The following is a 22,601-nucleotide window of genomic DNA, read 5'->3' as shown; positions in this document are numbered from 1 at the left end:
CATTGATATAGTTCGTGGATTTCAATAAAAGTAACCATAATATGATTTTCTATCATTTAATTAGAGTTATTTGGTAGTTTTTTCGTCAATAACAGAACATCGATGAAGAAATATATTTGTTTACAAAAGTAGATGTTTGTAAAAATTACTACAAATTATTTGTCGAACCTGGAAAAGCTGGAATAGTGTAAGTATAATATTTAATTGTTGAACAATAAATCATGACCTCTTTTCGTCATCATCATTTTTCTACGTTATAATACATAATAACGTAAGATCGTCTAATTAAATTTGTGTTTACCGGTTATAGAATTAAGATGTGTTTCAAAAATTCTTTAAGTTATATTTATGCTAAATAATTAAGACCAAAATATTATGTTTAACTGGGGTATTATGACTCTGAAAGATACCTTTCTTCTGTCACGTCTCTAAGAGGAAAAATACGTAATATTCATAAATGAGAGTATATACATGCTTATATAAAGAGGTAAAAATTATCACTTCTTTTTCAAGTATTACCACATTGGAGTAAAAATTTGTCTCCAAACGGAATTTCTAATAAAGATTAATTATTATTTAATAATCGACTGTGTAACGGATTAACTTTAAATTTAATGAATAAGGGAACTAAAAGGAAATAGCACACACGAGCTGTGTACAGTACTATATACAATAAAGGGTCCCATTACTTTTTCACTTAACCCAGGTACTAAACATTCCATATTTATAAACATGTAATTTTTACTTGTATTTCATACTTTAACTTTCTTCTTATAAGTTTTTTATTTCATCGTAAGTATTGCATGTTTGCTTTGAAAAATTTACATCTACTCCGCATTTAAGAGGAATTTGAGCTCTTAATAGAATGGTAGTACTTACAAACTTTTATGAGCTCCGCTTATAAGTTAGAATCGAGTTTTTAATATTGAGAAACTTTTTCTTTTAATATATTATGTTTTTTGTAAATCATAACATGCCTGTTTACATTCATATCCTTGATACTATTGTTAAAGATATGGGTTGGGTACTACAGTTGTAATTTTTAAACGATTTTTTTGTTGCTGAAAAGAACGTATTCTTTTGAAAAATATAATGGCGTATTAAAGTTTTGAGTGAATTATAATGTAACATGCGATAGATGTAAAAAATAATGAAACAACATTAAAATAGAAAAATATCGTACATACAGCTTTAATTCCGTATTTCGACTTAGATTTTGACATAATGGTTTCGGTTTTATTATAGAAAAGTCAGGACGATTTAATCTCAACACAGAAAAGCCTGTAAAACTTTGAAGAACGCAATTTATGTAAGTAAGCGGTTGAAGTTTTTGATTTTCATGAAGTTTGCCTCTAAATACTTAACAAATTTATGTCAACATTCGTTTTTGTTTAGTTACTATTCACTCATAATTATTTATATTTCTTGGCATTAATGTATCACTTAGGATATTGGCATAAAAAATTACACACAAAAATGGCGAGAGAACGGCTGCTATGACAAAACAGTAAATAACAAAATCACGATGACTGCCTCGTCCAATGACCAGCGCTTGGAATTTTTTTGTTTATTTTAACTCACTTCCTCTCAGAGTTCTAGTGGACGGTTTTGTACTATGAATGTGACTTGATTGCGGTTATTATTTAACATCAATATATTCTATGTAATTCAATTATGCTGCATTCTGAAAAACGTTGGAGTGCTCTTGACTTTTTTTTAGTACTCCCCTGACATTATTCGGGGTCGTTGCTTTTTGACAATTTGTTAAAGGTTAATGTTTCACAAAAGCTATTGTAGTTTTACGGAGAGTTTTTGTATTTTATTTTAAATGAACATTTTTATTCATTTAGTCTGTGTTAGCTCTACTATTACTATTACTATTTTTACTGAGTATATATTTTATACATGATTGTATTCGGCATACGATCTAAATCGTGAATGTTCAGTTACTTCTTGCGATTTAAATGTTACTTATGTATTGTCTTAAATTGTTTTATTCATAAATTGATTCGAATATTTAGAGACATTATTGTGATCTCAATAATATGAAATTTCCACTTTTTTAATATTAAAATTTGCAAATATATTATTCCTTTTCATTTTATATACTATTAATATTCGCGTGCGTGTCATAATTAAAACAGGTTTCTGTACAGAAGTGCGACGGGCTTGACGTACCCTATTTATGGTAACAAATATCTAATATCTCGGGATATCTTCAACACCGTTCAAGTGTTCACGACATTAGTCGCCATTGTTTGGGAGATTTGCCCGTCGTGTCATCACGCCCTTGCAACAATGTGCCATTTCCCCAAGTGTACCGAGTGACACTCAACTTTGAATGGGACCCATTAGGTTCTGCGGTGCTCGGTTTTTGTCATTATACTAAAACTGAACTTCAATATATAAAGGTTTTTATATTCAATGTTAGGGCTCATTATGAAAATACATTTTAAAAATATTTTAGTGAGTTTAGAATATTTATTACGATGTAATATTTAATTCATAGCTTGGTAGCTCTTAGAGCAAACTACTTCAAAGATCAAAGGAAACCTAACAATATCTTTTGATAGTTCATGGCTCATTTCTTTGCTGGATGGTATAAATTCCTTTTGTTATATCAAAAGCATTTCTATGTTTAGTTTACAACTAGTTTAAAAATGGTTTCTTGGCTCACGGTTTCTTGTAATTTAAAGTCCATCCGGTGTTATAAAGAATTTGCTTTAGTATTAATTCTTTGTGTTTTAAGAAACATTCGTAAACTTTGTTTTTTTCATACTTAAAAATAAATTAAAAAATCCTGTCATTCCATAAAATAAGAAGAAAACATTTTTTTTTTCAATAGGACCAGTTATTGACATTAGTTTAAGCTGGGTTACACTGGGATCTTTTTAATACATCCACACATGAACAATCACGTCTCTGGCTTAAACAACAAATGTTTAGTACAGATTTTCTTTCTGGTTAAATAAGCTCTCTGTTCCTAACACGTTTATTTCGCTGAAGTGTACAATCGGCCACGCGGGGCTCGTAAAATGCATTTGCGAACTTTGGTATTGTTTAAGCTTTAAAGTAAATAGTTAGTTCCGCATCTTTATTTCGTTTACGCTAGTGGCATACAAACCAGTGCGTGCTTGACTCCTTAAAAGCATATTCGTGTCTTTGGAAAGTTTTTCGCGGGGTCCATTGTGTTGTGGTTTAGTCGCTTGGGGGACTTTTACTGCACGATTCGTCTGCCATTTTGAACTTTGTTCCTAATGGAAATGTAGCTTTACTGTGCACTACAGAGATCGCTTTTAAGTTTTGCTTTGTTCGACTTTCTTGTGTGATAAAATATCTAATGCATTTACGACATAATCGACACACATACATGCTATTTTTACATAGGATAGGTACACGATCAAATAGATATAATACAGTTTTATTTTTATTGCATGAAGCATAATATTCTTGTTTATTGAAACTTTATTTACTAAGTTCTTTATTTTGATAAACCGTATAATTATACAGATTATGTAACAATTGAGGAAAAGGAGAATAATCTTGTATAATTTTATTATTCCACACATGCTAGATCCTGGAGTTCGTTCATGCTACCGTGATCATAGAACCGTCGTACTAAACGAAATTTAATTAAGTCTCCAAAACTAATTAGATTTATGCTACAAAGAATTTTAATATTTCTTGGTCTATACTTTGACAAATATGTCATAAAATGTATCATTTTTAAAATGATTTATAAAATTGCAATGATATTAGTCTATTTTGACATTATTTATGTGGTACATCTAATCTTATGACGTCATTAATCTACAAATATTTTAAACGGGAACGTTTGTGAGTATGTATGTAGACATTTTATGGACGTTTGCCACTCTTTCACGCGAACACTAGTTAAAGGGTTTTGATAAACTTTACAGCAATGTACTTCAAACATTAGATTAACACATAGACTATAAATTATCTTGAAATTCTATGTAGTTACCAAGTTCTATGTATTTGTATGTATATGTAGTTGTATTTTGTACGAAGCCACGTGGCGCAATCCATAGATGTCGCTGCCGGTTGCTTGCGATTTCCATAGTTTTAACATACTTTATTCTCTCAAAGCCTAATTCCAAGTCCACGCGGACAATGTCGCAAACAGAAACTAGACAATAATAAGTATTATTCATAAGTAGTCATTCTTTATAATTATATGAACGAAAATTTCTCTATACAACTGATTGATGCTAGTAAAATGTATACAAAATTACTTACATACTCTGTATTTATACTCTCATATGTTATATCTGTGCACGATACTGTTATTAGCGATAAGGCAGCCGGAAACATGAATCTTGTTCCGGCATGCATCCGACCAAATTTTGGTATTTCGTAAATTTATCAACTTCGTATATAACCTTATATATTCAAAGTTAATACATTTGTAACAAATTAACGATAAATCGTCGTTGAACCGATTTTTTAAAGCTTTACTTCTAATTTCAAATGTTTCAATTGACATGGATCAAAATGGACAGATAATTAATCAAAATTTATTTTATTTTATTTTCTTTCAATTTGTGTTAAAAACCATAGGTATAGCACACAAAATACTGTATTTTTTTTAAATTTCAGAGGTTTTTGAATTTTGATTTATAAAATATAAAAGTAGTAAGTCAGGTATTTAGAAATTGTTTTAAATTATAACTTCGTCGATGACCATGTTTAAGAACGTGGATTGTTAAAAATTAAATTGTTCTGTTTTTAATGCTATGTTATTTAAAATAATGTATCAATAAAAAAAAAAACAAAAAACAAAAATACTAAATAAATCAATGAAAGAAACGTGCAATCAGGCTGACATTATTTCTCTTTCTCGCCACTTTCAGCCTCTAGAATTATTCTATGCGTTATTAACTAACGTCACAATTACTTTCGATTAACAAAAACCTTTATTCAAAGAATATTCTCGTTGATATCTTTGCTTCATTTACTTTTATTTTATGACTCTGTGAGCGATAGTTGACTACAAGTGTTTATAAGAGCAAGCTATAATTCATGCAAAGAATTTTATTTGCAATCATTTAATTTTGCATCAGCTAGTAAGAGAAAATATAAGCTTTGAACACGGATTTGATTATTATTCTCATTTATAACTCAATTGTCGCAGTTTAAAAGGAATAAGTATAGCATTTTAACAAGCGCATAATTAAAGTCTATGAAGGCATGAAATTAAACCAACCCGACGGAAAATTTAAAATGGCGTCTAGTTTTAATGAAAAAACCGAAACGGTACTATATTATTCATTATTATGTTGGAAAGAGATAGAAAAACGGAATAGGATATATTAAATATATAAAATATTTACCAATAATTGTTTTCATGAATGATTTTATTATCTAAAATTAATATAATAAAAAATATAGCAGAGATATATAAATAGGACTCTTAAGTCTCACTACTTCTTTTATGCTATGGTTTCATTCGCACTTAGTCTCATTGCTTAAAATTTTTCATCCAACATCAAAAGACTTATGCTTCTTTTATTTGAACTGACAATACTTACATAAAAATCGTTCAAAATATGTATTTGAAATAAGAGGGAGTTATAATTCTTCATTTCTTTATCAAACAGAAAACGTCCCCGGCTAGAAGTGTATTGTATCGATATTGTATCGAACTTTCACAAATTAAATACCTTCGTAGTTCTGAAATACAAGTATTTTGTTTATTGACGCTGATTTGTCATTGTAATAGTATGTCCAATATTCCCTTTGCATATTAGCTTAGAAGACAGGAAGAATTTTTAATCATGATAACAGTTATTCATAATTACACAATGTATAAATATCAATAATAAACTAAGTTTATTACCATACTTAAAAATATACAGTTAAAAAATTCAGAAAATTATGTCCAAAGAGTGTTCTGTCACCGAGAGCGTTAAACGAAGTCCTATCCGTTTTATTATTTGGACCAACCGGTGTGAATTCCCGGCGCTTTTTCCTTTATACTGCAGGTGTTCAAAACTGACTGTTACATCAGAATGTTACATGCAATATTTTAAGCTGGATTTGTGAATGTAGCGATCAATAAAACCTCTTATATACCGCTTTCACCAAACAGGATAGTAAAGAAATGAGAAAAATGTGTGATTGTCATTACATATTAAAAGTAATAATTTAAAATTGACATTAATGGCTGTATGTCGTAATACTGGCCGGAGATAAATAAATAAAATAAAGATGACGTTTAATAATTCTATTTTCAAAATCCTACTGCAAATTACAAGTAGCGACAAATTGGAGCTAAGTTTCTAGAGGCTATTAGAGTAGAGCCCTTGCGGTTGAGCGGCTGGAGGGTGCTTTGTCCTGTCCTGTCACGCTGCGTGTTACTGTATACAAGCCAACTATCTCAAATATTGATACGTCACGTTTGTTTACATGTTCAAACGAACAAAGGGTGACGAACAAATGAAATTTAATTTTTGTTTATACTGTGAATTTTTTGAATTTACTTTAAATAAAACATTATAAATGTGAGTTTTTTAATATTAATATTGTATTTAAAGCACTCTCATAATACGAGAGTACGTTTTGAAACGCTAATGGATGCGAGGAACGAGGTCAGGTCTGATATTTTATATTTGTATTTTTGCATGCCTGTTTCATTTAAACATAATTTGGCCACTGCCGCGGATTCTTGGCGTTTAAGTAATGTACATAAATTACTTTGCCAGCACTTTAACACTGAGATATGACTGCGAATTATGTATATGCATGGTCGCATGTGCGAGAGCTATTAGGAAAAGTGGAAATTGTAATAAGGGCCTTTAAAGCGCTCGTACAACTTCATTCACGCATGCCGTTAAGATACGCTCATATAAATATGTATGAAATTCGGAGTATCCTCTTAACAATCTACGTATAATCTCTTTACAGTTATCATATTAATATTAAAACGAAACACGAGTTAGTCTCTTGACTTGTATGAAATGTTGAGGCGGGAATACATGTTCATTAAATATTCTAATTTTTATATATATATATATATATATATATATATATATATATATATATATATATATATATATATATAGCAAGCATGCAATTATTAATAAAGGTATATTTACAAAATACTATCTCGTTATTTCATTCAGAAATAAATATAATATATAGAAATTTGTACATATAAAAAGTTTACAGCCCAATTATTATTTATGTATTAAATGATGGTAGATGGTAATTCAACGGGTTATTTAAAACGTTCGCGAAGCAACGTTATTAATTAGTATCGATAAAAATACGGACCGGGTGAGAGTTTTCGATGTAGATACGGCAGGCTGAACATTAAAAGGTCTAGTGCGGTGCAACTACTGAAAAAAAAAATGCAGTTGCCAACATTTTATTTGCTCTGAACTGACGAGTGGCCATATTTTATAAGCGCGGTCGAAATGTAATTTAAGTAAGTGATGTTGAAAAATACAAGCAAATGAATGTAACTGGAAAAAAAAAAGGTTAATATTTGCGGTTGATGTCCGTATGATGAATAAAAATTAAAAATATCGTGGACAATGCAAATATTAAAGGTAAAAAAATATATAGGTACGAATAATTATTTCTGAATGGGTGTTGGCTTTTAGGTGAACGTTTTTTATAAATAATGAATTTAAACACAGCGTCTCTGTATAATCAAACATTCATTACGTACTCGAAAACTTTTTAAAATTCTGCACCTTCCAAAGTGTGGCAAAATAAACGTTATAAATATGCTCTCATTTTGCTTTCCTCGAGAAGTTATAAGATAAAAAAATATATTTACTATAAGTATATTATTCCCTTCGGAGTTGGCTTTCTAGTATAGTATTTACTACGCCTCTACAACGCTCCTGGGATAGTTCTCGGATTCAATCTTCGTCCGGGTAAATAGTGTGATGACTTATATTACTCGGGTTTGTACGGTGATGAAAAATACTATAAACAAACGAACATACGTCATTGGGTAACGTCATTCACCATATGAAGTAATAAAGGCAGTTACATTGCTTTTATATTGGTACTCATATGATTAAAATATACAGGCAATATCATTTAAATTATCTGAATAATCATTCTAATAGAAAAAAAATAATAATTTATATCTTAAGTCAAAGAAGTAAATATTTCGAATTTAGAATTCAATTTTAACATGTCATAAAGATACACATTCATTTAGAAATATAAGAAATAGTCGATGGTTTTGAACTTTCATCCATTTATATAGGTATTATTCTCCCTACAAACTATTATTCGTTTTGGTAAAAGCTCCATTGATTTTGTTTCAATCTTCTATACTGCAGGTCCTTCAATTGTACGCCATTGTTTTTTATTTGCATTCAATTTTTGTTGTCGATTGTAGCAATTAACTCTTTGTTCTTATTATTGTTAACTAGCTGTTTACTTTTTTTTTTAATAATGAATGCAATATGCGTGTAGTAGCAGAGGAAAAAAAACGTTCTTCCAATCATTTTTGGTTTTGGTTTTGAATTGAATTAAACTATCAATTAATATAGTAGCAGTGTCATTAAAATATGATATCGCTTTTTTTAGTATATTGGAACAATTTAAGATGTTTTAGGCTCAGTTTCACCAATTAATATTAAATAAATAACGGCTCGTTAAGGCGTTTGATGGACTGTTAGATGTGTCGAGCATCCCATCACGCACTAATGTCCGTTTAAATGTCTTAACAAGACATTAATACTAATTCCTGCTATCAAGGTCCGTCAAAAGGGTAACGGACTGTTCATCTATTGTATTGTCAAAACTGGAATATCCAATCCCACCTCTAATTTTTTGTAGCCATAGTAACAGCATCTGTTTTGTCAGTTTCGGATATTTAATTGTATTTATTATTATTAATAAGGTGAATAGAAATTTCCTTTTCATATGATGAATAATTTTGCCCCAGCTTCCCTATGTCATTGCAAAATAGGTACTTTTTTCATCACTTTTAACATGAACAAAATTTATGCCAAAAATTGACAACACGATTTTGACAGGTTACACTTAGGAAACTTAAAAGAAAGCCTTTTGTGTGTCAAATCTATGCAATCAACGATATATATAATTTGGTCGCTTTAGCTAGCAAGTGACGTATCGAGGAATATATACGATCAATGGATAAAGTGCTGCATCGTAGAAAACATGTCGTTTTAAACGCTGTACTTCAAATTGTTCATATTATAACAAGAACGAATAATTTGGTAGCCGGTCATTTAACGTGTCATTTAATAATGCCTTGGTAATTTTTCATCGTGGGACGTAAATATTATGACAGACAATTATATTTTTGAAGGTTCGTTAGTAAATGCCTCGTTTAGATTTAATAAACAGAGCTTGGTGAAACTGGGTATAAGCAATTAAATAACTGTTAAGGGTTTGTGGTTAAAGTTTTATAATTTCAAATTTCATGTACCCAAATTAAATTTGCATAGAATAAATTTGACAAGGATTTCTTCTGAAACCGATTTTTTCTTCAAAATATACACACACTTTAAATTGTAAGCGAACTGTTTTTTTTAAATACTAGTTTAATCGAAACATACAGACATTGATATTTAAAACACCAAATTAAAATGATTTTGCTGTCCAAAAATTTTGTTTCTAATATGAAATAAATAGAATTTTAAACCATTTATTTTTTTAACAATCTGTAAGTTTTCCGATCAGTGTAATCTGAAACCAACTTGACTTTATTCCATTCATGATTTTATATGTTTTTCAATTCTTCATAGAGCGTTCTCACGGTAAAAAAATAATTTTTAAATATTTTGCTAATTTAATTTTATTATATATTTATTGTATGTGCGGTTTAAATAACTGTCATTTGTACAGACGCTGTCACTGTCAATATGACTTACAAAGAATGCAAATATACTTCCAATATAGCGTTTTGCGTTAAGTATTTGTATGGGTCATTCATTTTTATTCATTAAGAACGAATCATGAGACTAACCTAGCTAGCCGGAGCGACGTCTTTGACATCTTCTAGTATGTTATAGTATCTTTTATATTATAATTGTGATAGAATGTCGTGTAGGTTATAAAACCTCTACCTTTTTAGTTATAACTACACGGTCATAAAATGGTCATTAAAAGTTTTTCTGTTCCATTATAACGGTCCGTTTGTTCTCCTATCATACGCGAAACTTTGTTTTATATATTTATTGTCCGTGATATTTCTCATTAAACCTCGTCTGCTATTTGAATTCCATTCATTTGGTTCGATGTTTGAAACAGTTTTAATAGTGAGCCTACCAAATATTAGTATTACTTTTGACAAATGCTGAATTATATTTAAAGTTACGCATGTATTCGTTATTATACGTAAATATGATAATATAATATTGATACAACTGTGACTGTGTAATCATAGACATACATATTATATTTCTCTATTTTAAGATATTTTTAATATAATTATAAAAATAAACTATAAAATAAACTACTATCTCTAATTTAACAAAAAAAAAAAAAAAATTTACGACATCAATTTTCACAATACGCTCGTAATTTTAGAACAGTTTATTGTCCTTTTTTAGTTTATTATCTGTTTTATTTAGTTAAATACTCGTACTAAATGGCATATTGAACTGCAGATAAATGAAATTTTATTGTCTGTTATCAATGTCAATTGTCTAAAAGTAGGTTGCACCTATAATTACAATGTCATATTTTGATATGTATTATTCTGTTGTTGACTGATGTGTATTAAATCCTTACCATTTGTTACTAATGTCACCTATCTTAATTCATATTCGCAGGTCGTTCATCATTAACATAAAGGTCTCTTCAGAGACGCTTCTATGAGGAATGCAGCCATGACACTTTGTTGAGATCCTACTGGCTTATGGTAATTATATTTAAAGGACGATTCCGCTTTACTCCTTTTGTGTGAATTAATATATTTTTAGCAAATAATGTTGAAATAAATTTCCCTTTAATTATATAAATACGAAATTTTACATGTTTACCTTTTAGCCGAACATGCAAAATTATATTTGAATTTTTAGTGCGATATATATGTATATTGTACAATTATTTTTTCGATTGGTAACCCATTAATAATACTTGTAAAAATGATATAAATATTTAAGTTTGGACTGATTGATAAGTTTTGAGACAAATCTTATAATTAAGAGTTAGAATAATACAAACTGCAATTAAAATGGGATTGCTTAAAATTAGTGATATACTGAATTTAAAACTCTTAAGCAAAACAGCGGGTCAGAGCTAGTTATTTTATAAATTGACTAATTTGCAGTTATTTCATAAAAAAGAAGATTTTTTATTTCTTTGTTCATGAAGTAAATAACATAAAATACTTAAGCTCCCACTTCAACCAGTGCGAGCGGTGAAGTGTTAAATTAGTCCATTCACAAACTTCCCTTTTCTATAGAGAAGTGTGTGTAAAATTACGTATTGCTTAGACACAAAGGCAGTGGAGCGGGGGGTTCTTATAATGTCCAAAGTGTGTCGAGCTTTGAAGGTTTCTAAATATGTCACGAGGATCATTTTGGGGTTTTCATGATGGGATCTCTGAAGTATCGTACTTAAAAATAGGGGAAAAAATGCCTCGATATAAGACTGAAAATAATGTTAACCGAAAAGCTTATTTATTCAAAAAAAATCAAATTAAAACATTCATAGATTTGGAATTGTATAGAATTAAATATACTAAGATATTTAGAGACTTAGTGTTGTATTTAATAATGTAATATAAGATGTCCTGTTTGCGAGAAGCCGTAAATAGATTAGGTGATCGTGCTAGGAATCCAGACTCCAAAATTATCTCGTAATTGCTATTATTATGCTGGTAACACGTCGAGTCGACTGCCGCCTCTAAAGTGCTAGATTTGTTCCAACTAACTTAACTGAGAGTTCAAAAAGTCTACATCTAAATCACCCCACTGATATTCAATGTTCATTTGTTTTCTTAAAGGTTTCCTGGATTTTATTGATTTCTAAATTAAAAAAATATATACTTTAAAATGAAAACAGTAATGATTTTAATAGACAAGGCATCGAACCATAGATTTAATTTTATATCTGGTCTCTAGAGAACAGAATAAATTATAAATACTTGCATTCAGATCATAGACATAGGTAAAAAACTGATGAATCTCAGGAAGGACTTGCAAGGATGATTGCAATTAATGATGTTACCGGATCCGCTGAAGCGGGCCCTTGGATCCCAGACTGCTCATGACTGCTGTGCCAGCCATGCCAACCTTTCACTTTACGCTATGTTGTCAACTGTAACGTAATGAAAATTTTCTTTTTGAAAATAGAAATTCTACATCATAAAATACACACACACAGACACGCACGCACGCGCACACACGCACGTACACGCACACGCACATATATATGCCATGATCTAAAAATATTTAATAGGGTGCGGTTCACAACCAGACAGAGGTTCCAGGAAAACTACGTAATGAATATCATAATGAAAATTACATAACAAAACTGACAATGTATACCTAAGATGACTGCCGCGATAGGATAACAATGCCATGGTACATATGATATCAGGAGAGCCATGTCATGACATTGCTTGTACGGTAACAGGAATTTTCTGGTTCATACATGCAGGTGTACGTCCTGCGGAGTCAGTACCGTCATTTTTTTTACGACACCTTATACACACAACTGGGTTGTCACGGCGATGTCTGTCAAATTTCAATATATTTTTCATTTAACAAATATTTTGCGGATTTAATTAATATCTAACATGTAGGAGTTAGTATAATGGTCGTAATTTTTCAAGAGTATGACGTCCGCGTCAGAATAACTGACATCACCAATGCCTCTGTTCTTGGTTGTCGTAAGGGTCTCTGGCTTGTGAACTTAACCTTGTAGACGGTTTGACGAATTCTTTCTTTCGGAGAGGTCCGATAGTTGCAACGACTCGATCTAGATTGTTTTAAATTTGTACCCTCGCCTCTGTTTATATCAACTGACCCTGATTGTTCTGACTAAACTTGCACCGGTGGCTACGCAGGCGGTTATGCAGGTGACACCTGATAATTTCAACTATGCTTATTTATTTATTATTTAAATACAAGGGATTCCGCCGATATACATATTTTTGTCCACAGGTATTATTATTTTATATTCATGTAATAGAGAAAGTTCTAGCAATAAGAAGAAAATCAAAGTCTCTAACACGTATTAATAGTATTACAAAAAAATTAATCTATTATCAAAAAATATAAAATTCATACTTTTCATTAGGGTTTGTAATATATAAGAACATTTTTTTAAATTTATTACAGCAAAGCAATCGAAACGTCGGGCGAAAAATTAAAAATAAATGCGAACCAAAGTTACGGGAGTTGAATCTCAAAATATGGTTTTTATTTTAAACCATTCGTCTGAATAATTACTAATCTGTGCAATCAAAGCAAAACATTCATGCCACAACACGATAAACGTTTAAATTTAGAACGGATATATAATAAAAAAAGATTTATTTTTATGATAAAATACATTGTGAAGGATATTATGTTGTGGACCTTTGTGAATGTGTTTGAAAGTTCAACAACAAGTCTAACAATCCTTTGCCGCTAAAGGAACGTCCGTAAACTATGTCGTTTGACATTGGTTTTTGATGCGACTTATGTAGAAAATTCCTTTACTAGCAAAATTTTTACTTAATTCATAATGTATCGTAAATAGCAATACAAACATTTAAAAATTTGTTTTTAATGTATAAACTGAACGCAATTCGGAGATACGAAGGAATAAAACTAGTTAAAGATATTTAACTTTAAAAAAATATTTTATATCAATAGTATTTCTATATTTTTTTGAAGAATAACAACAATATTTTCCTTTTAATAATTCTATCGGATGTTTTCAGCGCATTAATAATGGTCAAACAAATTTCATGTACAATTTAACATTTTGTGAGGCTTTACGTTTGTCTTGTTTTAAAATAGCTTTTAATTAGTCTTGTTAATATAATATTAAAGCATGTCCGTTATCTGGAATACCTAGAATAGTTATATAAGATCTACATATTACAGTACGGATCAGTGATCTGCTTGTTTAAATGGTGTCCATTAATTGCTGACCTATTTCGCTCTATTCAATGGAATTTCAGAGTGATTTTAATTGGTACATGTGAAGAGTGTATTTAATACAGATAATGACAATTCTGTTCATTTTATACAGCCGATAATAAATCATATATTGTATATAAATACATGCAATATGTCAGTCAGTGTTGAAACTTTAATAATCATAAATTTTACAAAGCTGAAAAATTTAATAAAATTTCATGAAATCAATTTTCCCGTATCCTTACACTAAAAGTTGAAATTGGAACGCTCAGTTTAATTATCAAACACATTCCATTTTTGAAAATACCAGTTGAATTCCACCGAATTCAGGATAAAATGAAATATTCAAGCTCCGAATCCTATTAGAGTTCTATAACTTTGATATCGGCAAATGTTTTGATTTTGTTTTTACAAGTCTTTTAACATACCATTTAAATTGAATTAGATATTTATTTAAAATATTAAATTAAATTATTTATTAATATTTACTTCAACTTTAATTACATAATATAGATTATACACTTTTTCACCAGTTTAATAGTTATTGATAAAAATTTATTATAATAAATGATTTATTAATAAAATATTTATCCATATAATAGAACTGTAATTTTCAGTTTCAATAAGAAGCTAGCAGTTGAACCTAAACTATAAAAAAATTTGGAAAAAGAAAAGTCAATCAAGTCTACATTTTATAATGTGGACCAAGTTTATCTTTTTGTCTTTAACCCCACGCAATTGATAACAAAATGTATAATTTGGATCCTGAATGTGAAGTGTAAACATGATTAATATAAATGTAAGAGTTATTTGTTTAAAATGCTTAAGAACACAGGAATATTATAGTATTATATTATAATAAAAATATTCGTAAACTAATCTTGGTCATCGCTTCGAGAATCGCCAAATCATTGCAGTCGCTTAGACTGACCACGAGAGTTAAATTCAAAATATTCCGGTTCAACGTCAAAACCGTGCTGTAATACGGATCTGAGACGTGGAAGGTTACTAAGGACATCTCGCATCGGCTTCAGGTCTTCGTCAATTGGTGTCTTCGCCGTATTCTCGGTATTTACTGACCCGAGAAAATCTCCAACGTTAATCTGTGGAAACGCTGCGGTCAGATACTGATTGATCTGCAAATCAAACGTCGCAAGTGGAAGTGCATCGGCCACATGCTTCGAAGGGATCCGGAACACATATCGAGACAAGCCCTAGACTGGACCCCTGAAGGAGAGCGAAAATGTAGCCGCCCTAAGCAGACCTGGCGGCGAACAATCATTCCAGAGGCCAAAAACATCGGTAAGACTTGGAGCGACATGAAAGGCGAAGCTCAAGACCAAACTAGATGACGGCATACTATGGATGCCCTCTGCCCCATCTAGGAACATAGGACAAAGAAGAGAAGATAAACTAATCTATGGAAATTGGATCAACCAACCTGATCTGTTAACCAAACAGACCAATCAACTAATCAAGCGACCGGTCTGTCGACTGATCGACCGAACAACCAACCGATCAATCAAGCGACCGGTCTACCGACGGATCGACCGACCAATCAATCAACTGATCGGCTGATCAAACAATCGATGGAACGATCATTAATTGATAAAAAAAATATCCGCTTTATTTACTGGAGTAGTAATAATATAAGTCATATAATATACAAATGTTACGGTTCCTAGATAATTGTATATGCATATTGTTTAATTAAATTCCTTTATCATGTCTATAGATGAATAGTGTCAATACAAAAATTAAATAAAGTTAGTTCACACTTATCATATTATATGACGAAATAAATTAAATTAATAAGAACGCAAGAGACATTTGAGTGGTAAATGTGCCTCAATATTTTTTATGTATAAAGTTGTTAAAACCTTAACAACCATGTCAAATTACTTGGTGAGATTGAAGTACTTAAGATTTGGCTGTTGAGTTACTCTGTAATTTACATAATAATACCAATTAGGCCTTAGATGTATTTAAGTCTGGTTATGACAAAATTTCGTCTAATGAAATTTAATTTATGTTTCCCATATACATTTTTTATAATTGAAAATGTTTTTATCACATTACTATAGTATGAAACAGAAGATATATTAATAACGATACGATACGATACGATATTAAAAGAAATAAACAAGAGCAAATGAGCTGTTATTAGAAATTGTCATATTCAAATTGATACAAAACAGGTTTTTGGGATTTGACATGTAATTTCATAAAATAATCATGCAATTCAATGAAAAAAAAAAACTTTTGTATGTACAGTGATCTTAATTATTCAGCCAAATATTAACCCGTTTGAATTTAGATTGAGACAACATTCAATAATCATACAAATCGTTGATTAAAATTATAATCATGGCTATTTCAGGATTATATGACAAATAATAAAATAGAAGAGCCGTGTCTGAAGTCAAAATTAATGATATAAAATATATTACTATCGGTATATCGTAATCGAATTTTTATAAATATCATTAAAACGCTTCACACATACAGCTTTATAAAGAATATATCATAACACAAATTGTAAATAAGTTTTTAAACTTTTACGTTGTATCAGATCATACTTCATTACATTAAATACAAGTTTGCTTTGTTACACTACACGCGAAGGGTTTCAAGTATTTTTTAATGTTCCCACATTATAATTTTAACTTAGGCTATTGTATAAACGCCAAACGCTTAGTATGAAGTGTAATGATACAAACTTTTGGTAAGCATACGGCAATATAAGCACAATATGTGCGTTGTTATAAAATAAATATGAACGATAATTTGATTGGCTTTTAAAAGAGTGATTGATTTTGCTCTCAAAGCAATTTAGAACATTTTTTCATGTATTTATCATGTATATTTTTTATCTATTTTTTTTTGTCGAAATAAAATAATCCTGAGCTCCGAGAAACTCAATAGTTAAAAAAATTCTGCTTCAGCATGAGACGTTCCATACCTACATACATTCCGATTAAAATTATCACCATCTCCTTCTTGTACATTCAATTAACATAATAATATGAAATATATAACTTATATGTTGGTTGCTACCTAACCTACCTATATGTATGTATAAATATTCTGTGATGAAAGTAATATTGTATCGTTTTAAATAAATAGCTTTAGTATTTTGAAAAAAATTGCTAAAATCCAAAAAAGGCAGGGGCAGAAATCGGATTACGGTAAAAATTTCAGGTTATATCTTTTTCTTTTATATTATATATCTTTTCACGTTCAAGACATCCGTGAATAACTTTGATGAAACGACAAATTTAAGTTAATTTCTCAAAAAATCATAACTAGAATTATTGTCCTCGTTACAATTAACATTTAGTGCTGTTGTTTTTTTAACGGAAATGTAGCTGTATTATTACTTATTTTAAAATTGTAATAAATAAATCAAAATTATAAATATATATATATATAAATAAATATACATATATATAATTTATATTATTTGAGTAGTCAGACCGTCACGAATACAGGTAAATAAAATAAAATTGATATTTTTTTTAATTTGATATGACAGTAGCTATAATATTACTATTACATTTCTCATATTAACTTATATAAATTTTACTTACAACGTTTTCATAATCCGTTCTAAATCATATCTATTAATAATTCCCGGAGAACCTTTAATAGTAATCCGATCGTTTATTTTTTCATATTTCTAAGACTTATTAAATTCGTAATATTTATTAATGTTTACGAATATATATATATATATTGTAGGAATATGAGAGGGTAGGAGAGACTCAAACGACATACAAGTGGTTGTCAGAGGACATCAGGTCTCTTTTTCGTTCGTAACGCGCGTTGGTGTGATAGATTAGTCGTTAGTAGATTTTCGAAGTGTGTTTAAATCTTTCGTTTGTGTTATATTCAGATTTCATATAACGATTAGTTAAAATCAAAATAGTAGAAAGTTATTCATTTAAAATTATTTTTATTTTTGTGTAAATTTAATAAAATTAATAGTGAAATTTTATCGAATATTATTTTTTTTTAAAGTCAATTCTTATCTTGTTTCTAAGAATATATAATATAATGACCCGATGGGGGTTTGTTTTTATAACAATCTTTGCCTTAAATTGAAATGTACAAAGATACATAGATGCCTGTTTGTTCGGATGGAATCTTGTAGATCCGATTAAACTAAAGGCTTGCATTCACGACTATTTACTTTGTTATTACTTTGAGTCATATTAAGTTTAGTACAGTTATTAAGGTAAATTGAATTTGAAAACAATAATCCTTATATTAATGTAAGAATAATTAAAATGGATTTGTTTTAAACCTTTATAGTATAATGTTACGAATCAGATGATAAACATGACATCAAATGATATTTGAATTTTGAAATCTCCTCTTGTTATGTGAACAAACTATAAGGATTTAAGTTATTATATTTTTCCACCTCACAGAATGTACTACAAGAAGCCATTCTCACAACAACAAGCCTCTCAGAACAGTAAGTTAAAACTCGGTATAACTAAGCTTTCAATGGAAAGAACTCTTATTAAATTGCCATTGTATGGATATGAGACTCAATTTTACTCACACTTTGCTATTGAAAAGGAACCTGTATGAATGGTCTATTTTTACACCTTCCCGCCCACACTGGTCGGTAAGAGAGCGGAATTTTTTTATTCCATTGGAATTTTTCTATGTCTGAAAATATTTTATTTACTTCATTTTATTGTTTCTTTTTCATTCATGATTACTTTTTTTAATATTTAATAGAAGTTATTACGTTTATGATATTGTAGATACAATTAAATAGTTTTTTATTACTACCTTAACTATGGAGATGCTGTTTTTATACAAATTATTATTTTATTTAGTGAAGAAACAATTTATTCCCAACATAAGAAAACACAAACTCTGAGAAATTTACATTGATAATATTGAAGAAAATATATTTTTTCAAAATTAACCGCGTGGATTTTTTGCCATTACATAACAATACAAGTACGTATACTATGTACTACTTACGTTTATATATATACACGTACGTGGAGATTTTCCAGTTTAATTATTTTATTAACAATTGTCGTTACATTAATATCACTTAACTTTTATAAATTTAAATTTGTCTTTAATTTCTCACTTCACTTAAATTTCTCGGTCGGAAGATTAATAATATAGGGCGTACTCCATCTTTAGAAGGTATAGTAAATAGCTTTTTAAACGATCTCAACAAGGTAGATAGCCAACAGATCAACAGTAACGTTAAAAAAAGATTGGATCTACTATGATTACCTAACTTCACGTTTAAATTGGCCTTTCCTCGTCTATGATTTTGTCAAAGTTAGATGCAGGCGTCATAAAGATGCTGAAGTAGTGGCTCGGGCTCGCGCTAACGGCTGATTCATCGAATTTATTTAGAGATCGTAACAATTTTGGGATGAGTCTAAAAAGGCCATAGAAGCTCTATAAACACCTGAGAATTTCCAAGAGAAATATCATGGGGAAATCCTATGATGATGTCGTTACATCGCTCCCAAAAGACAAAGATGCCCCAGAGCTAGAGTCAAGGTTTCAATTCCACAAGCAGTTTAAGATAGGACAAAGTGACAGAGAAGGGTTAGGATCAAGGAAGAAGGTCCAAGTGACGGATATATTGAAGTCTTTTATGTGGCAAGACGAGAATGATAAATGTAAGATCCATGCAATGAGTTTAGAAATGCAGAACGAATGCTAAGACATAGGAGATTTTTACATCCCATTAGTGCTAAAATTGCGCACCTTAATTTATGATTGGTCGCCAGCGTTGCTAAAATTCTCAATGCGTTCCAAATGACTATCCCAGATCAGAGTAATTTAGTAAGATGGGGTAAAGGTATCGAAAAGACTTATTATATCTGTGGTAAGGCAGTTGGAACTGCTATGCATTTGTTAGTGAGATGTAAGGTACTCCTGGTCAATACTCGCTTCGTGACGATAGGGTTCTGAAAATCATACATGAAGCGGTTAGTCTTCCGATAGCCAGAGCGCAAAGGGAAATAACCACAAACGAGCGATTAGTAGGTTTTGTGAGAGAGAGCACTTGGGCTATAAAATCAAACGTCAAGCCTTATTCCATCCTTAAAGTGGCTTCGGGTTGGACTATAATGATGGATACATATGAAAAACAATACAAAATTTCCGAGGATATTTGTGCCTCGGTCTCCAGACCAGACATATTTATGTATTCGGGAATTTTAAAGCGCGTTGTAATGATAGAGCTTACGGTTCCTTGGGAAACCAAAATCCCCAAAGACCATACCATCAAGGTCAACAAATATTACGAGCTCACTAACGAACTCACTCTTAATATGTTCGTCGTGGATTTATACGCGGTAGAAGTGGGAGCGAGGAGAATAACGGCTAAATCTCTCTACAACCAACTAAAAGACTTGGGCCTATCCAGAACTCACATCAATATATCCTTGGAACGTTCTTCGAAGGCAGCCCCAGTAGGTTCTTTTCAAATTTGGTTAGGTAGGGAGTGGAGCTTCAACAGTGGAGGTGAGCGTTAAACGCGCGTTAGATAGGGGCCCCTTAAACCTACACCTGGTCGCAAGTCCCAGGCACTGTTGAGGCTCCTCTCCCTGCATCGCGATGGACCCGGCACCCGCACGGTGAATCCATTGAATGCTAAGAGGTTTCGTATTTATACTTATTCAAGTACTATCTAAAAACGTTTAAGGAAAATAAACGGTTTACTCCTTCCACGGAAGGCTTTCATAAACCAATGCATAAAGTCATTGGGTATAAAAAGCAGTCACTTTCAAAACCTACTTCCTTCAGAATAGTGAATTTTCTTTGACATAGTGTAAGACTCAACTATATTAAATTTTTAACAATTATGAATAATGGTTTCTAAGTCACTTTCATATAAAAACCTTGTTACTGTTGAATTAATGCTTAAAATTAATAATAAAAAGGTTTTTAATAAAATTTACCACTAACTGTAATGGAAGAAATAAGAATGAAATTAAACTATACCAAACCTTTCAGTTTTATTAGTATAATAAAAATATTCATATTTTTAGAATATTTTTGGATTTAGTCACAACAAAAGAAAGTATGCGGTATGGCGACATTGATACCAACTACATATAATTTTCCTGTTGATGGATCTGAAATACATTCTTCCTCTTCTTCTACTTTTCAGAACCTTCTACTTTTTGCCACCTAATTCTGTGTCTAGGCCTTTTGTAGTGTACATTTTTTTTTGATATTGAGTCTTGAGCATTCAGTCCCTCTACCATTACGCCATCATCGGCCCACTTCAATTCTGCGCGCTCTTTTTCGATTTATAGTCATACCTCTTTTGAGCACGTCAGGTAACTTGCCGAAAGCATCCCATTTAAATATTTGGTCATACATTATTTGTAGGTCTAAAATATTGGAAGTTGGTCTGAAGTTTCTGTGGTATGTTTTATTTCTTATTGAATTTTTAAAATAATGTACTGATAATGTCGTAATAGGCATCCACAAACTGCCTATATTCATTCAATAGGTTATCATGTTCTTGTGAACGTCGGTTGTGGTCCGATCTAACTTTAGGTTTAAATTCCCTTCGTATAGGTTCAGTTGATCATTCAAGGCAATTTACCTGGTCCCTTCTGCTGTTAGTTCTTCAGTACGTCTTCTTTTGGTAATATTAACTATGAATTAGTATGTATCTCGTGCTCGAATTCTGTTCACTAACTGCCTTCCTTTAAATTTAAAGTTGAATACCAAATGAGACCTCAGTACGCACTCATCACTTCCAGCGAAAAACACGTTGATAGTTCTTCTTCTTCTCAGTTAAGTCGTTTTGTACTGAGAATGTAACCAATTTGATCGTTCGTACTATCATCAGGGTTTCTTCAAGTCCACAATATTTGATCCTTTTTGCGGTAAAATTTTGGCACCCCGAGATAAATATAAAGAATTGAGAGTACCTATACCCTACGAACGCAAGTCATGATCATCTGCAGAGCGACGACCATCTAAACATATTTAATAGATCTTAATAGTGTCCCTAAATTCGTGCATTCAAAAAGAAATTTTGTAAACTTTTCTTCCAATTTCTATTATTATCTTCCATATAAAATGGTAGAATTTTTACTTGTTTCTAGTAAAGGATGAATGCTGAACATCCGCCAGTGCAATCGGAATTTTAGGAGACAAAGCAACAATGGGGAAGTGTTGAAGACTTACAATGGCCGTATTGTATCAGACAATGAACACATACTACAAATAATATACTTTAATTTCTCGTCACTGCGTTGAAACTTTTATGGAATCTTACTTTCTTTTCAATGCTTTGTGTATTCATATTGTTTAGAATGCATTTATATTTCAAACGGATTACTCATATTTATGGTTGCTTAAACGAAAATGTAACATTACTTTATTTATGCTCTGACTTATTCGTTTTGATATTTAAATAAATAGCCGACTTATTCTATCAATAAATTCGTACTCGTTTTTCTAGAATTAAATATCATTTCTAACAAAAAT

At 30.6% G+C, this 22,601-nt stretch overlaps 1 long non-coding RNA gene across 2 annotated transcripts; it reads left to right on the top strand.

The window, feature by feature from the left end:
• Positions 1 to 17: 17 nt before the first annotated feature.
• Positions 18 to 22,400, top strand: LOC133318841 (uncharacterized). 2 transcript variants are annotated; one of them, XR_009752584.1, is made up of 3 exons: positions 18 to 187; positions 10,791 to 10,879; positions 22,217 to 22,400. It is a non-coding gene; the product is annotated as an uncharacterized LOC133318841 (long non-coding RNA). The 2 variants fall into 2 exon arrangements; XR_009752583.1 differs by lacking the exon at positions 22,217 to 22,400 and adding an exon at positions 15,131 to 15,568.
• The last annotated feature ends 201 nt before the right edge of the window (positions 22,401 to 22,601 follow it).

The sequence above is a fragment of the Danaus plexippus genome, chromosome 8, assembly GCF_018135715.1.
Source record: "Danaus plexippus chromosome 8, MEX_DaPlex, whole genome shotgun sequence".
NCBI classification, from domain to species: domain Eukaryota; kingdom Metazoa; phylum Arthropoda; class Insecta; order Lepidoptera; family Nymphalidae; genus Danaus; species Danaus plexippus.
This window is presented reverse-complemented; position numbering and strand designations above follow the sequence as displayed.